Source organism: Sphaeramia orbicularis, chromosome 5 (genome assembly GCF_902148855.1).
Source record: "Sphaeramia orbicularis chromosome 5, fSphaOr1.1, whole genome shotgun sequence".
Lineage (NCBI taxonomy): Eukaryota > Metazoa > Chordata > Actinopteri > Kurtiformes > Apogonidae > Sphaeramia > Sphaeramia orbicularis.
In genome coordinates, this window is record NC_043961.1 from 24,898,142 (window position 1) to 24,921,323 (window position 23,182).

A 23,182-nucleotide genomic window follows, 5' to 3' on the forward strand; every position below is an offset into this window, starting at 1 on the left:
AAACTATGTTTCAGATATAACACATTTTTAATTGACGCGTGCATAAATAAATCTGCATGTAACACAGAAAAAAGGACAAGAAAATGATACGCTACTATTTTTTTGAACATCTTTTTATTTTCTCACAGGTACATTTTGGGAATTGAAGTAAATATGCAAGGCAGAGTGTTTCACAAAAATGACTGCTGTTGTAAAATCACTTGCGATTTATTTGTGCTTAACTGAGCAGGTTGTAATGTAATGTAATACAAGTGGACACGATGGGTTACATACAAAACCTGAAATGAGACTACCAATTCATGAAAAACCCACGTCTGGATCAGAAAAATGACTAGGATCATCAAATTTAACATAGCGTCTTTATTTATAGCAGTATATAAGACCATTTCAAGCTATGTTTTCAAGATCAAATGCACTGACACCTCGGTAGCTTTTCCTGTCCAAATTTTGGTCATATTATTGGGCCTAGTATTTTATTAAAATTTATAAATTTTGGGATGGCTCAGAGCAACAGTATGATTTTTTTTTTGCATTTATCTGTGGTCATCATTAAGTAGATCGTGGGTGGAAATATGTATGAAATATGTTTTATTATTGAGCCTAAAAAGCTGGCAAAGTGCCATACCAAATAAACCTAGTTTCATGAAAAGACCCATTTACAAACTGTCCTTTCACAGTAAAATGTGAATTACCTGAACTAATATGGACAACCTGAAATGTCTTAAGTAAAATAAGCATAGATTTAACAACATATCTATTACTAAACATTTTATGACTTTATAGGTCCACTGTAATCTGTTAATTATACTGTAAATGTATTTCTGTTGAAAAGTCCAACCGGGGACAGAAGTTGCAAAATAGCTCAATACTAAGTACTTATCAGATTTTTTATATTTCCACTATGTTTCACTGCAATTTTCATGATAAGTAAAGGAATGAATAAATTAAACAATAAACTGAGACATAATATTGTTGAAATTACACTTATTTTTCTTAAGAAATTTCAAGTTGTACTCAGTTGTTCAGGTTATTCACATTTTCATAATGTAATTTTTTTTTTTTTTTACACTAAAACAAAGACATAAATTATTATTATTACTATTTACAGGTTATTATGGCTATTATTTTACTGGTCCTGCCTGCTTTAGATCACATTGGGCTGTATGTGGCCCCTGAAATAAAATGAGTTCGACACTGGAGTAGAGCCTGTAACCTTCAGGCTACTGAACTGCCATGTCTTAATGTCTGTTTCTCTTGGAAGTACTAATGTACACTACACCTGCTAACATCTGGAGACTGCCACTCCACGGTGTTAATCAACGTTAAGTCCCTATATTGTGTTCCTCAGGAAGAAGGCATTAATACACCACACTATATTCTCCACCTCTCAATTACCGAGACAGAGCAAAGCCCATTAGGTGCACAGCCCCCGTCTCCTCGTTAAAAAGAAGAAAAGCCTGTAAAAACCTGCCTCCCTGAAGGGCTGTGGAGGTGATCAGCACGCTGTTACACTTTTTCAGTGAACTCCTCTCCTGCAGAACTGTAAACCTCTGTCATCATAAAGGCCGCACTGGGGTTCCAGTAACATTGTAGCAAAGCACAAAAGAATGTGAAATGGTATTCATGGAGCCACATCATATTATCGATTCATTTCGTTCTTTTCGCCTGCATCCTTTCCTATCATTTCCCTCATTTACAAAATAGGCCCCTGTTGGAAAAACAATGAGGACAACAAACCTCTAATGAGCTCAGACATTTTAACAACTCGGGACAGTTCAGTGTTTTTTCACTGGTGACTAATACTTGTACATGTGATTACATTTAAAATAAAAGTAAAAGGATTCCATTTAGCACAAATGCTCATGCTAAGTGGAATTTTAAACACAATTTCTCCATAAATAAGAAGCTGTGTCCTTTGTTGATGTGCTGACCTGTCATTTTATCCATAGATTTCCCCTGTATAAAGACGGACAAAACACTTTTTTTTTGCTCTATTGTCTATACATTTCATGTGCTCACCTCAAAATCTTTGTACTACAATCCTATCCTACTGGAATTTTATTTTTCTCATTAGGTCAATCAGGCTTAAAGCACCTTCTTAAAAAGAAATGCCATGATTTAGGCTTGTTTAAAGGCAATCAAATAAAATCAAATTTTATTTATATAGCACCAAATCATAACAAAAGTTACCTCATGACACTTTACATATCGAGCCGGTTGGAACCAGACCCTGAATATATAACTAATTCAGGTTTGACAGAGGTAGCTAACAAGACATTTTATGCTTCATCACAGCTGCATCTTAATACATCTGTTTGTTGTTCGACGTACAGGAATTTTTCTGCAGCTCATGTTACATATTGTGGTGCAGACAAGGAGGAAGTAAGAAAAACTATACTGCAACCATTTTACGCAAGAAATCGATCAGATCGAGTCATCTCTCAAGAGGCAAAGAAATTCAGTAACACAGAGTCCATGAAAAGTGAAGACAGTGAGATGAAGAAGACTAGTTTTAACCCAAAGAATTCAAAGACAGACTCAGAACAGTGTGACCTCAAGACATTCACAGATTCTAAGTAAAGTTTTCACTATCTGCACTGTTTGACAGTTTTCTGTTTTACAGAAGCTGGCATCCCTGCTTGCTTTCTTCACTCACAGGATTCTTTTTTTTTCTTACTTTAAGTCTTACTACAGTGATTCATTACCAAAACAAGCTTTCCCAAGTAATAGGTTTTCATGTTAAGACACTGTGCATGTGGCATGTCTGGGTTTGTTTTGTCCTGATGGTCCAATTACTGCTTTAATTGAGGCCAGCCTCATTAATTAGCGCAAAAGTGGAATTGGTTTGCTGGAAAAAGAAAATGCAAGTAGAGGGTGAGGAGAGGTTGAGAGACATGTGGGAGAGAATTAAAGAACACGATGTGTCTGCAGGGGCTGAAACCGTAATTGGGCAAGTAAACACAAAAAGTGTTAAATGTTAACATAATGCATGAATCACCAGATTGTGTGTAGTTTACCTGCTTTGCCAAAGGGTGTGTGTTGTGTCATTAATGAGAAGGCGTGTGTGGTCTTTAGAGACAATGCATGGTGAGGGGGATGTAATAAAACTTTTGGTGAAGAGAGGTACGGGCATTAAAGTACTTTATAAAGTTGAATAATTACGTCAGTTGGTTGTGATGTCATTGTTATTACAACCCCTCCACCCAAACCAGTGTTATAACAAGTGGTGCCAGGCACAACAAACCCCGCCCCTCGCATGTATTGTAGCTTATTTTGGTATCGTTCCAGCTGATGTCATCATGTCTATGTGTGTGGGGATTTCAGCTTATCAATTGCCTCTACTGTATATATGTGCCAAGTTTGAAGTAAATTGAAACAAAATTGATGTTTTTATAGACATTTGATATTTCACCCATTATAAGTAAATTATAAATAAATTGGGGAAAAAAAGATTTTAAAAAATTCATAAAACATTTTAACTTTGAGTTTCTGTTCCCAAAATGTAACCACATCCATTCTGGGTCACTGGCAATCTATAAACCCAATTTGGTATGAATTCAACCAATAGTTTTGCTGCTAGAGTGTCAACAAACAAAAAAACGAACAAAGAAACAAACAGACTGAACCAAAAACAATACCCCTTGCCGTTTGTGGACCACGATAAAAGTAAAAGAATGGGTGAACCAAAACTATAGCATTTAATAACTTTTTAGATTTTACTTAACGTATACAGCAGAAATATCCCTTAAACACTTGTGCTGTGGCTTTAGGAAAAAAAAAACCATAAATCTAGCCCCAAATGAAAATTTGTTTACTCTTTACAAAAGTCAAAATATCAAATATATTTACCAGTTTGACTATGTGACTAATAGATTATTGTGAGAACACAGACTTTCTTATTGAATATTAAAGGACAGAGTAGGGAATAGGGCTGCACAATGTTGGAAAAAACTGACGTGATTTTTTTTGACCCTGTGATATAAATTGTGATATATAAAAAATACTCAGCAGGATATAGTAGCTCTGTGGTGCCAACATTAATTTCCCAAATGATGTTTTCCTCTCTATTTAACCTTTCTTAAGTGATTTATCACCATTTATTGTAATATTATTCTCTGTAATTTGCATTTCTTCAATAAAAATCAGGCATTTTCCCATATTTCATTTACTGATTATATAGATGTTCATAAAAACTCAGATTAAGGTTAACTGTCATAATATCAGAAACCGAGAAACATTAAGAAAACTTGACTTATTTAACAAAATTTATCATTAACTGAACAGAAACCAAGTGTCTCCATCCACTTTCATTGATCAAACTCCATTGGTTTTACTGGTGAATCAATGTTGTAGAAGATTTCTACATTCACTACGGAGCCTCTAAACGTCCAAATGGGTCATATCTGATGACCATGAAAAGATAAAAAAATGCATTTTACACCAATTATTCACATGGATTTATAGGTTTAATGGATCAGAACTTTTTAAACATTTTATATTGGTCAATGATTTTTGTCATCAATGGTTGTTTGGATCTTTATAGCTTACATAGAGTTTTGATTTGGACCCAGAGGAAATAGCTGTAGATGGAGGGTGTGCGTTTTAATATTCTGGTGTTATTTTACTCCTGATCGTGGATCATGCAGCATAAACTGTTAATAAATGTATAATAGGGTATATATTAACCTTAATAAACCAACCAAAAAATCAACAATTAACAATCAACAATTAGAAAGAGATCTTTAAGGTTTTACTAGCATTCTTAAAGACTACATAAACACAAATTATCTTAATAAGCTTTGTATAAGGATCCCGTGATGGGTAGATTATGTATAGTCTATGGGGTGGATCTACTAAAGGTTTGCGTGTATTAAAACATGTGCAAACTCATTGCACACGAAAAAAAAATGTACAAACTGACTTACTAACAGTACGCACTAAGGGTTGTGTCATTCAAAGGTGCAAAATAGCGCATCTGCATCCAGTTAGTACATTTGCCACGATGAATATGCGATATGGGGCGTTTACATGCAATTGTGCGTGTGCTGGGTGGAGAAAATGTAAACATATTAATTTAGCACATCCAAAGTGATTTACCAAACCTGAACGCAATTTTGCTCATAGAAATTGCGTCTATATTTACCATGTCTCAAAAGGTAGTGAAAACTGGTTGGATGCGTAATTGCGCACACACGGCTGCGGTTAGGAGACATCGAAGTGATGAAACAAGATGCAGAGAACGCATTTTTCACCCTTGTGTGAACATTTTTTGAAAGACGAAAGAAAAAATAATTGAGACGTATGTGCCATTTAGGGGGGGTTAACATGATAAATTCATGGGGCCCAGCATTTGTGGGGGGTCCATAGACACGTGGAGGGGGTCCAGTGGATACAGGTTAGAAGTTTAGAAAATTTCGCATAAGATCCTCTAATAGAGGCATAGAAGTCTGGAGTCGGACGATGAAAACATGTTAAGTTTCAGTTTGGTTTCACGCCAACGTACATTACATTAGTTATGGACCGCACCCCCACATATTAACCCACCCCTGATCGATCGACAAGATAGTGAATTTTATGAAAGGTCCACAACGTTTACCTTTCATAGGGCCTACAATCGGTAGCTGCTCCCCTGGTTAAACAATATAATGACTTACGCTGCTCACGTCAAAATCTACCACTGATCTCTGACCAATCAGCTTTTTCACTGTGTTTCCACCATATTAATCTGACTACAGTTCAAGGTCAGTGAAATTCGTTTTCTGCCAGCTGGGCGCTTTCATTGTGTCTGTAACCTATGTTGACACTAGATGATAAAAGGGGTCACACATTATTTATTAGGTCTACATATCAGCTTAGATCAGTATTTGATATTCTCATCAAATAGGTTGCTTTCTTTTACCTGCATGTTTTTGATGAGGGGAGGAGCAGTTGGGGAAAAAAAAGCTAAAAAAGAAAAAGCCTATTCATTTCCACATGACCAGCAATGAACTTATCTCCTCCCAATGATCCCTATCAATATGAGCAGCTTATATCTGTCTGAGGTTCACCCTATTAATCTTGTCAAATGGATTCAGGGAGCAAAGATACTGCAGCAGACACGAGGCTAAGGACAGAGGACCAGATGGCCTCGCAGATGAAGGGAAAAATACAGAGCAGTCATTGGATATGAACAGAAGATAGAAAGTATTTATTGCACCAGGAAATAGTGGGAGAAATGAAAGAGTGATGAATTTGCAGGAGTGAGATGTCAGGGAGAAAGATTCACAGAGGGGAAGCAGTCAGCAAAAATGACAGGATATGGCTCCTGCTGTCACTGACTTTCAGATGTTAAGTCGTAGTGCTTTCTGCTACAACTTGCTGTCATTACATGCAGCAAAAAAAAAAAAAAAAACCTCAGCTGCCTGTTGAATTATGCATGGGAGGAGTAGGGTGGGGTTACGGTATCAAGACAACAGCAGCGGCACATGTGAAAAGATGTTTTTTTTTTTTTTCTTAGCTCAGAGGACTGCAGTTACTCATAAGATTTGCTGTGAAGTGCATCTGATGCAGGTTTCAGAGCGGTGCTGAGGTCATCTTTCAGGTGGATGCGTATCAGAATGTAGTTCAGTGGCTGGTTCGAGATAAGATGCAAGCTTAAATTTCAAAATAAAACATAACTCGGCTTACGTGACTTACAGCTCCGGAGTGCTAAAAATAACAAGTAGTGGAGCTACAGCGTGAGAATATCCATTAAAGTCAGCGACTGTGGCAGATAAGTCAGAGCTTATGAAATGACTCAAGTGAAAAAAATGACCTTCATAAGAAAATTCATCAGTGCCCTTGAAAAGTATTTTCACATGTAATTAGGCAGTCAGAATGTGAATATGCTGCATAAGTAATGGAGATTTGATACAATCAGTGTTGTGCAAGTTATTTCCAAACTGTAATCCATTACAAATTACTTGTTACTGTTATTTAAAAGTAATCCCTTACCTTACAATATAACTGTCTCTGAATTGTAATGTGTTACATGACTCCTGTATGTATGTGTTTGAGCTACCTACAGACACCCCCCCCCAAATACAAGAGATAGGAGAGCCTTGGTACGCATTAATTTGCACCCCGAAGTACAAGTGGATGGATAGCTCAGTAAGAAACACTACGGTCTACGATGTTCGAATCCAAGCAGGAACTAGGGATGTAAACAGTTAATCAACTATCAATTAATTGTCGATAAGAATTTGCTCGATTAAATTACAATAATTGTCAGTTAACTGCCCTTTTCCACGATGGTATTTGTGGTGTCGACAGTAGGGGGCACCACGGCCTAAACTAGGCTTCATTGCTGAGGTTGAATTTTGGGGGGAGTCACCCTGTCCACCTGTCCACACCTGTCCGAAGGCTGCCGGCTTGTTCGTGCTGTGACTCCGCAGCCGGGATAGCCAGTCATCAAACCGGATCATAGCGCTGATGAGTTAGAATCGCTTTAGGGACATGGTGGAGTGAAACACAGATCAGCCCGTCTGTTTGGCCCATATGCTGTGGGTTGCCTAGGAGGAAGCCCACATACGTGCACACATGTGGGGTCTGGTACCGGACGGAGAAGGGGGTGGGGGGGGCACAGTATCTCCCCACTGCTTGAGACCTGTCCCCCACGTGAACCTCCTCTGTACTAAAATCTCGCTCCATTGTGTCAGGTAGAGATGTAAAGTCAGAAATGCCCATTTCTTCTAACCTGCCCTTCTTCAGATCCATTTATTTTATTGAATTTCGCTGCAGAATTTATTTATTTTGTTATACTACATAAATGTCATTGTCTGTACTGTATCCCTAATGGTACGATAAATCAGTCATTAAGGAACATGACGTGCTTTTTTCATGAAGTATATAAACAATATTTAGCTTTTATTCTTATAGACCTGGGGTGTCAAACTCATTTTAGTTCAGGGGCCACATTCAGCTAAATTTGATCTGAAGTGGGCCAAACCAGTAAAATTATAATATACTAATATATAAATAATGTCAACTCCAAACTTTTCTCTATGTTTTAGAGTGAAAAGAGTAAAATTACATTATGAAAATGTTTGCATCTACAAACTAACCTTTCAAACAATGTGACTAATATGAACAAACTGAAAAAAATGTGTAATTTTAACAATATTCTGCCTCAGTTTATCATTTACACATGTACATTATAACGTACAGATCACAGTGGATCTAAAAATACACAAAATATTTAGTATCAGGCAGAATATTGTTAAAATTGCACTTACTTCTCTTAAGACATTTTAGGTTGTTCATATTAATTCAGGTTATTCAGATGTTTTTTGCAAAATTATACTTTGTTTTAGTGTAAATACATGAAAATATCTATATTTACAAAGAGAAAAATTTGGAGTTGTGGGTATTTATAGGTTATTATGATAGAATTTTACTGGTCTGACCCACTGGAGACTGAACTGGTCTGAATGTGGAACCTGAACTAAAAGGATTGTTAACATCTTCAGTGTAATTTTTGCATTTCACAAATTCATCCCAAGGGCCAGACTGGACCCTTTGGCAGGCCGGATTTGGACCCTGGGCCACATGTTTGACACCTGTGTTATAGACCCTATTGAAAGAAAAATTAAGGTTCACAGGAAAATCACCACTTATCAATTAATTATTAATCGATCGACAAGGTCAACCAACTAATGATTAATGAATTAATTGAAAATTAGCATCCCTAGCAGGAACGCTGCAATTTTTTTTTTCAACATTTGACATTCAACATTTGACAAATCCGTAAATGATACAGAATTCCCTGTAGTCTTCCTCAGAAGGGTTGATGCTCCTGTGACGTGTCATTGTCAGCTGTTATATCCAGGTTTGCCAGACAACAGCTGACAATGACACGTCACAGTAACATCTAGTGACATGTTTCAGCTACAGGTTGTAGCCGAAACATGTCAAGGTAAAAATCAACCTTTCTGTCTGTCTTTATCCCTTCAGTAGACAGCATGAACCTAATCGGACGATACAGAATTCTACCTAGTCATAGAAACGTTAGCTTACCTTGTCATTGCTGACCACATGGATCATGCTAACTAGCTTCTGTAAAGCAGGGTTAGGGTTAGTAATGAGCATACGTCCATGTCACAAATGGACTGTCTTCTGCTGTCTTCACCCACTGGCTGAACACCAACAGGAAATAGAACTTTACTGATGCATTTTTGATTCCTTAAGGTCTCACTGTCTTGCTGGGGGCGTTTTTTATTTTTGTCTTTGTTTTTCATTTGAGCAATTAAATTATGGACAAAAAGTGTGTTGTAATGCAAGTGTTATTGAACATGTACCAAGTAAAATATTACTGAAAATTGATTACTAATGCCCTACACTACTTTGTTACAGCAAAAAAGTAATCCATTAGAGTAACCCCAACACTAGATACAATGCAGTTGGATGTCTGTAAGGAAAAACTGGTATGGATCTAACATCGGATGATTTTGAATAATCTGGGGTACACCCATATAGGCTACAATACAATAAATTAAATTCTATTTGCTTCATCCACCCTGACTGTACAGATCATCTGACTTTTAAAAAATATTTTACTTACTTACATTTCATTCACTGGGGACTATCTCACTTTTCACTTAGATACAAACCAAATGTGTAGGTGTGAAACCACCCCTGGCCAAAACAGATGGAAAAAAAGGAGGAAAAACAAACCAAACACAAAAGTTATTAAAAATGAGCCTGACATAAAGCACATCCTCTTCTGTCTATACATATAATGGCAGATAATGACGGCTTCACACATTTGTCTGTTCCCAAAATTGCAGAGTGAAAGCAAAACTAAGGGGACCGAGTTTATCGAATACAATACATGCCTTAAATCAGGGGTGTCAAACCCATTTTAGTTCAGGGGCCACATTCACCACAATATGATCTCAAGTGGGCCGGACCACTAAAATAATACCAGTGAAAAAAGTAAAATGACATTATGATGATGTTTATATCGACATCATTTCCTTAAAAAACTGAATAACGTGAACAACTTGAAACGTCTTAAGGAAAACAAATGCAGTTTTAATAATATTCTGCATCAGTTTATCATTTACACATGTGCATTACAACTTACATTACAATTACAACTACACAAAACATTTAGTAACAGGTATAATATTGATAATATTGCATTGCAAGACATTTCACATTATTCATATTTCTTCAGGTTATTCACATTTTTTGTAAAAGGATAGTTTGTTAATGTAAACATTTTCATGCAATTTTACTTTTTTTTCTCTAAAACTAAGATAAAATCTGCAGTTGTCATTATTTATAGGTTATTATGACCCAGTTGAGATCTAATTGGTTTATATGTGTATGTATGGAACCTGAAATAAAAGGATTTTTACACTATTGATTGATATCTTCAGTGTAATTTTTGCATTTCACAAATTCATCCTACAGGCCAGATTGGACCCTGTGGCGGGCTGAATTTGGCCCCCGGGCCACATGTTGGACACCTGTGTCCTAAATCAGCAAGATGTTCCTTTAATCATAACTAAATTTATCTGATCCCATTTCACCTGAAACATTCTCAGTTGTGTGGTTAACAGGTTGCATGATGCTGAGTTCAATATCATGATCATAACTACATGAACTGTTCTACAAAACGCTCACACTGGTTGTTTTTTTTTGTTTGTTTCATTACTTAAAACTGATTCATATACTGATAAATTATTCATTAAACATTAGGACCAGGCCTCCTTCTCGTAGACATTTCAAGGATGTCTCTGAACTAAATGTGAGCTGGGGTAAAATGTTAAAATGTACTTTCTCTCTTCAAATATTATCTGGAATGAGATCATACATGAGAAATGAAAGCATTTGTCTCTGTCACATTAATTAGGTTACATCATGTGATACTGAAACCGAAGAGCCGCAGTAATTGGTAGTGGGGTTATTAAAATAGAATCCATGTGTTAATAATAGGTGCATTTACCCTGGTATTAATTTTGTCTTTTTCACAGGACCTTTTTTTTTTTTAAATAACGAGACAGAAAGAAGAATGAGATTTAATCTTCTGTCTTTGCTAGCTAACAGAAGAAGATACTTCATGCAGCGTTAAATGTATTTCTATTTTTGCTTCAGTCTCAACAGAGAAAAGCATCCATCTGAAACATAAATAGTGGAGCTAGACACAGGAGCCCTGCTGATTCTTGACTTTACTTTGTTTTAAAAATACCAAAGTGAATGTCGCAATGTGATTTTGGAAGAGAAAGTCATTTTGGAACTGGATGAAATAAAAAAAAAAAATGACACATGTATACAGTAAAAAAAAAAAAAAAGGTGTAAGGATGAGAGTATGTGGTTTCAGTGCAGTATCCCTCTGATGTTTGATGGAGGGATAGGTAGAAGAGCAGTGAGGGACAGAAATGAAAAGGCAGGAGTTTTAAAAGCTTTGGGAGGGATTTGTGTCCAATAAGCCATGCAGGGGATTAAACCATGTTAATGCAATGCCTACACAAACTGGACACAATGCACACACACACACAAACACACACACATATGCAGAAAGCGGAAGAGATTGACCGCAGAATGTGGGCAGAATAAGCCTGTATAGTATGTTTTATGTCAATATGCTGAAGTTTCCCCTTCTTTCAGCAGAAACATAATCAAATCACCTGCAGCAAAAGTGTCTACCAGAGCTATACCAGTAAGGCTACACACTGCCTTCACCAATGGCAGTGACACTAAAGAAGCGACAGAAACCCACACAGTCACCTTTCAGTACGTAATGACTCGTTGTATTAGGATATGGCCGGACAGTTTGGACAAATGAAGCGTTGGATTTTTCATCTAGCATATAGTTCTTGTATCAGCACTTTTGTTCTCTACAGCAAATTTAGTATTCGAGACGAGTGTTTTCAAAAATGAACTCATCACATGGGCCTTGCAACTTCATTAAAGCTAATATTATGCATTTCAGCAAGTTAATATAACAAACTTTACCCAAGAGGGAACACATTCCCTACAGGAACCGCAGTTTAGGCTGTGGCCCTCTGCAAACAACTGCAAGCAACTGCCGAGAGACATGATTTCATAAATTACACTTTAACGTCTTTAATATGTATGAATGCCGACAGAAATCCAGCGGAGTGTCTTAAAAATGTGCCTGGTTGTGAGTGTTGGTCATGTGCTGCTGAATCATAAGAGATGGATTTGCATATTGTTACATGTAAAAGCAGGAATCAAGGGAGGCTGAATTGTTTCCATGATGTATAACTGTTAGCTCACACAGGTCCTCTGACCAGATGGAGACTTGCAAAATGTGTTGTCATAGAGTGTGTGTGTGTGTGTGTGTGTGTGTGTGTGTGTGTGTGTGTGTGTGTGTGTGGGGGGGGTGCATTAGAAAAATAAAGAGTGTTTTTTTGGTTGTTTATTTCAAATTACCATTAAAGCCAAACAACAAAAAGATTATAAAATATAAAGTCTAACATTCAAAAAGGAGCGGGATGAAGTTTAACTCATAATCTCCCGCCCCCTTACCTTATCCTTCAGCCTACCCTAAATTCCTATGTCAGATCCCATAAGTATCTCAAAAATCCTACACATATCAGACTAAATTCTGACTATGCATAAAACACAAAATTCCTGTACATATCAAGCAGCGGCATTTCACATTAAAGTAAACTAAGTCCTTTTCGTAGCAGTAATAATACATATATCAAAAACAAAAATAAACTCTGTCCATTTCATAACAATAATACACATATCAAAAAACAAAAATAAACTCTGTCCTTTTCATGACAATAATGCACATATCAAAAACAAAAGTAAACTATCTGTTCCTTAACAATAAGGCATGAAAATAAACCCTCCATTTCTTACCAGTAATATACTTACCAAAAATAAACTATGTCCAATTAACAACAATACCCATATAAAAAACAAAAATATATTCTGTCCATTTCATAACACTAATACCCATATAAAAAAATAAAAAGTATACTCTGTCCATTTCATAACACTAATACCCATATAAAAAAATAAAAAGTTTACTCTGTCCATTTCATAACACTAATACCCATATAAAAAAATAAAAAGTATACTCTGTCCATTTCATAACACTAATACCCATATAAAAAAATAAAAAGTATACTCTGTCCATTTCATAACACTAATACCCATATAAAAAAAATAAAAAGTATACTCTGTCCATTTCATAACACTAATACCCATATAAAAAAAATAAAAAAGTATATTCTGTCCATTTCATAACATTAATACCTATATAAAAAAATAAAAAGTTTACTCTGTCCATTTCATAACACTAATACCCATATAAAAAAATAAAAAGTATACTCTGTCCATTTCATAACACTAATACCCATATAAAAAAAAAGTATACTCTGTCCATTTCATAACACTAATACCCATATAAAAAAAAAGTATACTCTGTCCATTTCATAACACTAATACCCATATAAAAAAATAAAAAGTTTACTCTGTCCATTTCATAACACTAATACCCATATAAAAAAAAGTATACTCTGTCCATTTCATAACATTAATACCTATATAAAAAAATAAAAAGTTTACTCTGTCCATTTTATAACATTAATACCTATAAAAAAAATAAAAAGTTTACTCTGTCCATTTCATAACATTAATACCTATATAAAAATAAATAAATAAATAAAGTTTACTCTGTCCTTTGCATAACAATAATACCCATATAAAAGAACAAAAAAACAAACAAAAAAAACTAAATTTAGTACACTAACAGTACACCTGTGATGTATCAATGTTTTTTAGTATTTTTCAGGAAATGGCAAACTCTTAAATACCATTAAGAATACCTGGTCATAGCTGGTCCGAACTGACTCAATATAGTCACATTTGGTGGAATTTATATTATGTAAAAACACTTACGTATTAAATGTAATGTCAAAGGACTGTAAGGGTTTGTTCATTGATTCTACCTTTAAAAATTAAGTAATTTATATGAGAAGACTCACTACTCCCAATCCGACAAACACACAATAGTTTGCACAGGAGTATTTTTGACATTTGTTAATCATCATTTAACAGTTGCTCATCATCTCAGTGAAATGCATGTTGTGGGAACAGTGTCATTGATATGACTCAAAACATAGTTAATATTTAATATAATGAATGAATATAGTGGGGTACCATAAATATGCTGCCTGGACAAAAAAAAAAAAAGAAAAGAAAAAAAAAAAAAAAAAAAGAATTGAACCCGCTGCATAAGGTCTGGTACATTTTCAATGTGCTTCAGGTCCAGACTCTGTGGTGTCCAATCCATGTGTGAAAATCATGTCTCATGCTCCCTGAACCACTCTTTCACAGTCTGATCCTGATGAATCCTGGTGTTGTTATCTCAGAAAATGTCTGTGTCATCAGGGAAGAAAAAAATCCACTGATCTTCAACCCCAATCGTTCAGTATATTCAGGTTCATCTGGCCTCATTTTTGGACACATAACGCTGCTGAACCTAGACCTGACCAACTGAACACTGGAAAAAATCAAAATCTTACCAAGTGTATCTCTCATTTCTAGTCCAAATATCTCATCACATCTAAAATAAGACATAATCACCTAAAGAGTAACTTTTCAGTGAGATATAATAACTTATTTTTAGACAATAGATCTTGAAAATCTAATTTCAAGAAATCTTACCAAGATAATTTTCACGTGTTCCATTGGGAGATTTTTTTTTGCCTAATTCAAGATTTGTTTTGCTTAATTCAAGCAAAAAAATGATCTTGATAAGATTTCTTGAAATAAGATTTTCAAGATCTATTGTCTAAAAATAAGTTCTTATATCTCACTGAAAAGTTACTCCTTAGGTGATTGTCTTATCTTAAGTGTAAAGAGATATTTTGACTAGAAATGAGAAAAAATACACTTGGTAAGATTTTGATTTTTTCCACTGAAGCAATGCCAGATAGTAACACTGCCCACACAGGCTTGTACTGTAGGCACTAGGCATGATGGGTAATCACTTCAGCCACCTCTCTTCTTCCTGATGTGCCCATCACTCTGGAACAGGGTCAGTCTGGACTCATCAGACCACATGTCCATGAATCTTTATGCTCTGTAACTGATGGTTGTTTATGAAATGTAAAGCTACTCACTGCATCAGTTTGGGTTAAAGAACTTATTTCCAGCCTAAACATATGAATCATTGCAGTAATTATCCAGTGGAAGTCTCTCACCTGTTTTCTGGTGACTTTTTTTTTGGCTGGGCTGTGTGTATTTTCACTAAATGAGCTTTGCTACTGTTTCTTAGTGGTACTAAAGGACATGTTCTGGTATCCTATCTGTTTTACCCACTTTGGATTTATTTAAAAAAAAATAGGTGTGTCTGGCTCAGTAAAATGCATAATTATGTCTAGAAAATCCTTTTGGACCATGTTCAATGATGCATGACTTAAAAAGTAGATGTTACATTCATTAAGCAACAAATACTCATGATCATAATAACAACAAACATTTGTAAACTAGAAAAGCATTCGGAGAGTGCAGACCTCCACCAAGGCAGATTAACCCCCCCCCCCCCCCAGATCACCACCAAAATTTAAACATTTGTTCCTTGTGCCAGTATCAACATTTCAACAAAGGTCATGTTTGGTTATTATATGGAGCTGCATACATATTAAAGGCACTATTTAAGTATTATATGCATGAATGACACATAAGTTGATGAAATTGATGTGATTTTTAGGAAATATTGCTCATTTAAGGTTATGGCAAATGGGGGTGACAGCATCTTGAGGTTGCAGCCCCTTTTACACAGCACTTCTGTTACGGGAATATTTCACCTTTATTCCGGAACAATGTCTGTGTAAACTAAATGGTGGGATCATTTGGTCCCACCTCTGTCACGGCTCTGTAACACCTCTGGAGGTAATAACAGAGCCGTGATAAAGGTGGAATCATGACTCAGGAACACTATGTAAAAGGAACACTTCTCGTTCCACAACCAAGGGGTGACGTTTTGATGACATATTGGTTGTGCAACCCTGCACTGGGGAGATATAAAAATGAGTGCAGGACATGTACAGCAAACAAACATATCAACGTGGCCAGAAATATGTTGAACTGGGGAAACATCAAGATCCCTGAGCTGTTGTCACTTTGGGCGGAGGACTCTATCCATGCTAACGTTTGTGGAACGGTGAAAGACTCTGGAGAGGTTAGCAACATCGCTATGTTTGGGGTATTTCCGACACACTACACACACTATACACTGCACTGCATCACCGTCCCTTTGACTCTGGAACGTTGGTCCGTTGTGTAAAAGTCCAGCCTGTATCACCTCTGTTACTCCTTTGCCTTGGCTGCGGAAATGAGTCAATGGTGGAAAAAGGTGGGATCACCATCTCACCTTTTTTCCGGGGTCTCTGTGTAAAAGTGCTTTCTATAGTTGTAGAATATTAACATATGGCATCATAAGATGTATCCTTTTTGGAATAAAAAATTCAACTATTTCTGAGTAAGTCTATGAAAGTGGGCCAGGAAAGGAAACAAACCCTTTGCTTGTGAGGGTCTTTTCAATCAATGTTCAACAATGCTTTTGTTACATGTTCAAGATGAAAACACTTTCCACAGATTAATGACAGACACAATATCACCCACAACTCACCACATATGAAATGCAACACTGTGGTTCTGAGGAGAGAGAGGAGTAAACTGTTTGTGAGCTAAACGAAGGCAGTGTGATCGTGGCTTTGGATGCAGCCACATTTCACCCGTGATTATTAAGCTTTGAAAAATCACATGAACTAAAATACCATACTGTCAGGTATGTAGACACTCCCAGTGGTAGATATTATGTGAAAGTATTTCTCTGAAGAAGAAAATAAAGGAGATAAAGGCTACATGGTGACAGTAAACCTCGCTTTAAACCACAGTTATTTGATGTGCTTATCTACAATAGCTTCTTACCAACTGTGGCTCTGTGGTGTTGGCTCTGTTCAGCTCAAATTCTAAATAAATACATATGCACCCTTTATCTAAGACAGAAAGAAATGGCAAAATTAATATGTATGCATTTATGACAATAATCATTTGCATTTTTAATGGACTGTTTATGCACTAACATTACAATGCAGACATCTAACATCAATAACGTGCCTCAGACTGATTTGAATGTCAACATAAAACTCTGTGACTACTCTTGGGTTTTTTACATGCAATTAACACTAGAGTGGAATGAGAAATCAGATTCTTCATGGGTATTCATTAGTGTCGATGCATTAACAAACACAAAGTATTAACAGCAATTAACAATACTGCCTGAGTTGTCTGGGTGATCAATTAACTGAACTGCTGATGCAAATCCCATAAGAGAACACAAGGGTGAGCAGGGCGGCATTTTAAGTGTCCTGATATGTAAATGAAAGATGGTTGTTGTAAATTACTGCGACAATGAGGAACAGCAAGGAAGAGGCATATTTTACTGAAGTTAATTTTAACAGACATGATGATCCTAGAAATTTAGGCGACATTTGTTTTGCTAGTAAGAAAATATTACTTTTCATGCTTTTAATCAAGATGAATATGTGTGTAAATGTACAACTGTGTTGGTTTTTGTGCTGGATTTATTCGCTCCCAGTCACAGTATGAGCATTAAGTACTGTCCACTATGAAATAAATGGATATTTAGTTAATAAGGTTAAAAATGTCCTCCTCTGTTTCATTACTGGTTCATGCTCTCAGATGCTTGTCCACGTTCTCTGCCTACAGAGTGGTTTTACTTTTGGTTAGACTAATATTGATCCAATCAATACTTGCAGAGGTCAGCGTTTGTTCAAGAAATGTTTTAAAGCGTGATTCTTTTTTAACTACAATAAGTCAAGCTTTTAAACTTTCCCACCTTGATGTTTTGAGCCTGCCCTGATGAATGGGTCAGTGTTACAGAGCCAAGCACAGTGGAGCAGAAAAATCACTAATGCAACAGCTGCAGAAAAGATATCGATTTGTTTATTTGAGTGCTAAAAATACCTTAAAAAGAGGTACTATTAATGTCACTGGATGCAAGGTGCAGAGTCATGACTAAGTTCAAATTCTTATTTTATTTATACACTTTCCAAAATCATTGCGGTACTATTTTTTCACTCTGACATGATAAAGTTTAATTGTAGGTATATCAACCCTGCTCATCACAGTTAACCCTATAACGCCAAATATATCATATTTGATACATGCATTTTGAAGCCCTCTACATGATCAGTGTGATATTTTTTTTCTTGAAAACCCTGATGTGTACAATTAGATACATGCAATACATACACAGATAATCCACCAGGGGGGAGGAATTCGTTCACCAGAGGCCTTTCTGGTGACACTACAAGATTATCATTAATGAGGAAGGAGGCAAAACTTTGCCAATTTTGAAAAGGAATTACCAATTTGTTAGACATGTTTGTGTTATATTGTGTTTTTGTTCGTTAAAAAAATAATATTTGAGCATTGAGACCCGATGTATCAAATATGATACAAAATTGAAACTCATACATAGAAACTGATATTTGGAAAAAAAAATAAAAAATTGGTTGTTCAGAAGGACCAAAAAAGGCTCCAGTTTCAAAGAACTGGAATTTTCTGTCAATGATTTAATGGTTCAGGCTTTACAGGGTTAAAAAGACAGGATGAGAGGTATTCTTTGAGAGTGAATTTCGAGAACAAGTCTGACTGTGTAAAATAAGGCAGAGCTCCTTCACAATGCTCATTTGATCCCCAACATGAGCGACAGTCTGTTCCCTTGGATAGTATCGCAGAAGAGAATTATGCTCAGAATGAAACTAATCCAGTGTGAAATCATGAGTCCAGTGCTGAACCTCAGGGAAGCCCACAGAGGCCACTCCACTCATGACGCTGAGCACTGCGGCTATGTTCCATCAGTGTTCACTGCTCTGCGGGCAGCGATGTGCATGCGTCTGCATGACAAAACATAGCCTTTCATCCATACAACAACACTGATACACTTACTGTACTTGTGTTACAAACTATTTTACATCAAACACACTGACATTTCTATTCTAATTCGTTTTTGGCCTTAGCAAACAAAAGCCCTCAGAGATGTATTAGCTCATACAAAGGACAAGTACCTCATCCCACAGTTTCGTTCTTTTTTTTTACTTGACAGCTACACTCAGTCTAAATGCCTTGAGGATTCATCATAGTTCAATCTAGACAAGGTCAAGGCGTGCTTTCTTTCTCAGCCTTGAAGCTCATTCTTCTGGAGCTTTAGCCTTGTCAATATATCCTGTACCAACACCAAGCATGACACTTTCTTATTAACACCGGCTCTCTGGTCTAGTTAACAATCCCAGTAAGACACATGATCTTAATGGAGGCAATAAATGACAACATGTCGTTAATGCCCTGAGCGCTGCAGGAGAATAGAGGTTTAAATGTACTGTACCTTGTTAGAGGGGCTGAGTAGGTTACTGCTGACGTTAGAGAGGAGCACACTCGCAGAAGAAATCCTGCAAGACAAAGAGGGAACAGGAGCTTCAATAAAATGCATGTAGATCACAATGTAAATCTAACAGAAGACGCTCACAAGGTATTTTGAAGTGTTCTGAAGGTCACTGTTTTTCTTGCTGGATAGTTATGATTTGTGAATATGAACATTTGTACAGAGCTTTGTCAACACATTCCATTGTGTTCAAAACCTCTTATTGTCTTCATTATCAAATGAGGTAAATGTTCTAATTCCACTTTTTTCTTTAGTTGGAAAATCAATTACCTTTGAGAGATAGGCAACTGGCAAAATGTTGGAGATAAAAACATTTTAATTAAAAGCCATAGATAAGAATAGGAGAATGCTTCATGAGGCAATATAACTCAACAAAGCCATATCATTCATCAGCAGAAATATTTCTCAACTCAAACAATATGACATATGGTATTCAGCATTAGAAAAAGCACATAATTTAACTACATATAGTAAATACAAAGACTCTTCTATGTTTTGGTTTTTTCTTTTTTTTGTTCTTTTCAGTAAGTTGTGTAATCACAGTCAAACAGAGACTGCCATAAGGACACTGTTACTATTTAATATAAAACATGAAATTATAATTAAACTATCATTTATTGCAGAAAATGAAAAAAGAAAAAATAGAAAGTTAAACTCCAGTCCATGGAAAGAAGAGCAAAAGAAACAGCTTTGATTATGTACCAACTGGACTGAAATGTCTAAAAAGGGTATTAAAACTGTATTAATAGTAATTAGTATTGTTAGTAGAAATAACAGTAGTAACAGAGCAATAATGTAAACTATCACCTGACTTAGTAACTTACATGAAGATTACAAGACATAGTGTTTTGAAGCTGAAAACATCACTTTAATAAAATACATCTGTTTCTGTATGTTTAAACATAGCCTACACGTTATGCTTGTGCATGTTACATTTTAAATTGATTAAAGTGAGCTCAGATGTCATAATAAGTATGTCACATATATATATATATATATATATATATATATATATATATATATATATATATATGTATATATATATATATATATATGTATATATATATATATATATATATATATACATATATATATATATATATATATATATATATATATATATATATATATATATATATATTTTTTTTTTTTTTTTTTTTTTTTTTTTTTTTTAATTCAGTGCTGTTTCTATATTAGTGCATTGTATTTTTCTTCTCCAATATTTGGATAAAAACCCAACAAATGCTTCATATTTTTGTTTGAGACTGTGAAACTTGCAACACAGTTACTTGGTTATTATGTCTTTACCCTCCTTCACACTCATGGTAACCATTAGGGATGACACCTTGATGGATATTAGGTGTGTGCAGCTGAGACCTGACTGATAAGTGACCTTACATGACCTTGCCCTGCCCTCCCTATGGGATGTAAGTCTCTGATGAGGGCTAAATGTCTGTCCTCAACCACTAGCATCACTTTGAGCTTTGCCCCAGTGTTGATGTCTCATTAACAAGAGGTAAGCTGTGCTGTCTCTGTACTTATTAATTTTTCTTTGCCATCACAGTGAGTTCAACATTTGCATATGAGTATAGCTTTTGTTTTGCAAATGCGTGATTCACATTTTCTCAATCAATACTACTTCAATTCTTTTCTTAATGAGATAGGCTCTTAGAAATCAAATGAAACAACCTATGGATCCACTGAGACAAAAAAAAGAGTAGCCTGAAGCATAATTAGCTGCCCGTAGCCCTAACCAAATGTATCTATGGTATTCATGAGTCTGGGGTGGTAATGAGGCCCATCTTCCCTGAGTGATTTCACAAACAACATAAACAAGAAGAGAAAAACACTTTAAGGGGCTATGCTTTCCTGAAGGCCTTGTAAAGTTTACTGGTTCAAGCAGTGTCAAAATGTAGCACTACATGGATCTCCATGTGTTTATATATTGCATCACTGTTGTCTAGTTCTGTTAGTATTGGATTTTCCATCTCTATGAGAATGATAGTGCCACTGTGAGCATCTGCTAACAGTGACTAATGCTGTTTTATTACCATTGGCTGAAAGGCCAAACCAAGGGCTGAAGTCACAAAGAATACACTGCACCAGCTAACTACACAAACAATTGAGTGTAGCATTTACACATGTAATCTGCTCAGTTTTGACGACCTATTCACAAAAGTTAATCATGTTTTGGTTCAAGTATTTGCCCCCTAGTGCAGTTTGCCCTTGTTGTGTGTCAGTTTCCAATTTCTCGTGTTTACAAAGTTTCTCCACTATGTTTCTCAGCTATGTATTGGTATTGAACGCTGCAATAACTGCAAAATTCCACAAATTTCTTGTCTTAAACAAGCTGAGACTCAAACACAGAGCAATCACAAGCTGACTTCTGTAGTATTTCATGCCCATAACACCATAACACTGCACACTTTTAATACCCCTCGGCCAAATATAGTGTAAGATTCTGTTGAATGTTACTGCCCTATAATTTTGATTAGATTGTCTTTGTGTAAAACGTACTACATACATTTGAAAGTACTCAGCTATTATAACTGCACAAGGCACAAGGCCATTTGACCTTGAAAAAGTAGGTCAAGGTCACCTATTTTCAATAGGCCCCTACTCCATGCCAAGATGCATCCACAGTATAAATTTAGTGCGGATATCTCAACGCATTCTTCAGATAATGCTATTGTATCATTGAATGGACAGACGACAAAACGATTATTACAATACCCCTTTGGCCAGAAGTTAGCCAAGAGGTAAAAATGAAATGTCCATCAAAACAGGTGGGATTATATAGAGATGTTTCACTGTAATTCAGGCAGGTTTGAAATGGGTGTAATTAATATCTGACTCATAATAATGTTACATGTCATTGAATGCATCTGGGGTCTCATGGGAACATTATTACCGATGTTCTCCTTAGTGTAGCTGGCTGTGGAACAAAACATCTCTGAACTCCAAAAGAGACTGTGAGACGTCTAACTTCATTAACAGCAGGTCAGTCCAGATGTGATTTCTGCAACTGTTACACTCTGGGATTTGGGATAATAAATGGAAGTGTTAATGAAACATGATCTCCATTAGCACTTTTTTTAAAAATATTTTTTTATGCCCCAAACTCTGAGAAAACTTGTTTCCACATTTGATCCCTCCAATATACAGTATGAATGGAAACTGTGTTTTATATCCCACAGAGTATTTCAACATTAGCTTTGCAAAGTTAAAGATATGAGGAAGAGAAAGAGACAGAGAGAGACGATGAGTCAGAGGTGAGTTCATGCGCAGTTAACACCAACTCTCAGCAGGTGGTAAATGCACCAGCTGAACTGCATGTGGCAATTTGTGCTGATCTTTTGAGAATTAGATAGTTAAATAGTTTTTTGCAATGGCACGTATTTGCATAAAAAAGGGCACACTTTGTGTTAAATGTATGAATATTCCCTAATTTACATCCATTCAAATAACACAGGCACAACATTTGCAATATGTGCTTGACAATCCACCCTTTGCAAATACTTAATGAATGACATGTAAAATGTTTGTTTCATTTTCACTAGTTTTGTTCCCGCAAAAGCCAAGCCATCCTTCGGTGGATTAAGTCCAAAAGGTGGGAACCACTCAGAATAATGATGAAGCCGTGATATGTGATCTATTACAAATCATCCACATAATAATATGTATGAAACCAAAGAAATAAAA

General features: G+C 35.9%; 1 protein-coding gene across 3 annotated transcripts in view; it reads right to left on the reverse strand.

Annotated features, from left to right (window-relative positions):
• Positions 1-23,182, reverse strand: part of dlgap4b (discs, large (Drosophila) homolog-associated protein 4b) — a 159,989-nt gene that overhangs the window by 95,223 nt on the left and 41,584 nt on the right. For all 3 annotated transcript variants that reach the window (XM_030133441.1, XM_030133440.1, XM_030133442.1), the window contains exon 2: positions 19,424-19,487. The gene's annotated coding sequence lies outside the window, so the exon portion shown is untranslated. The remainder of the gene's footprint in view (positions 1-19,423; positions 19,488-23,182) is intronic.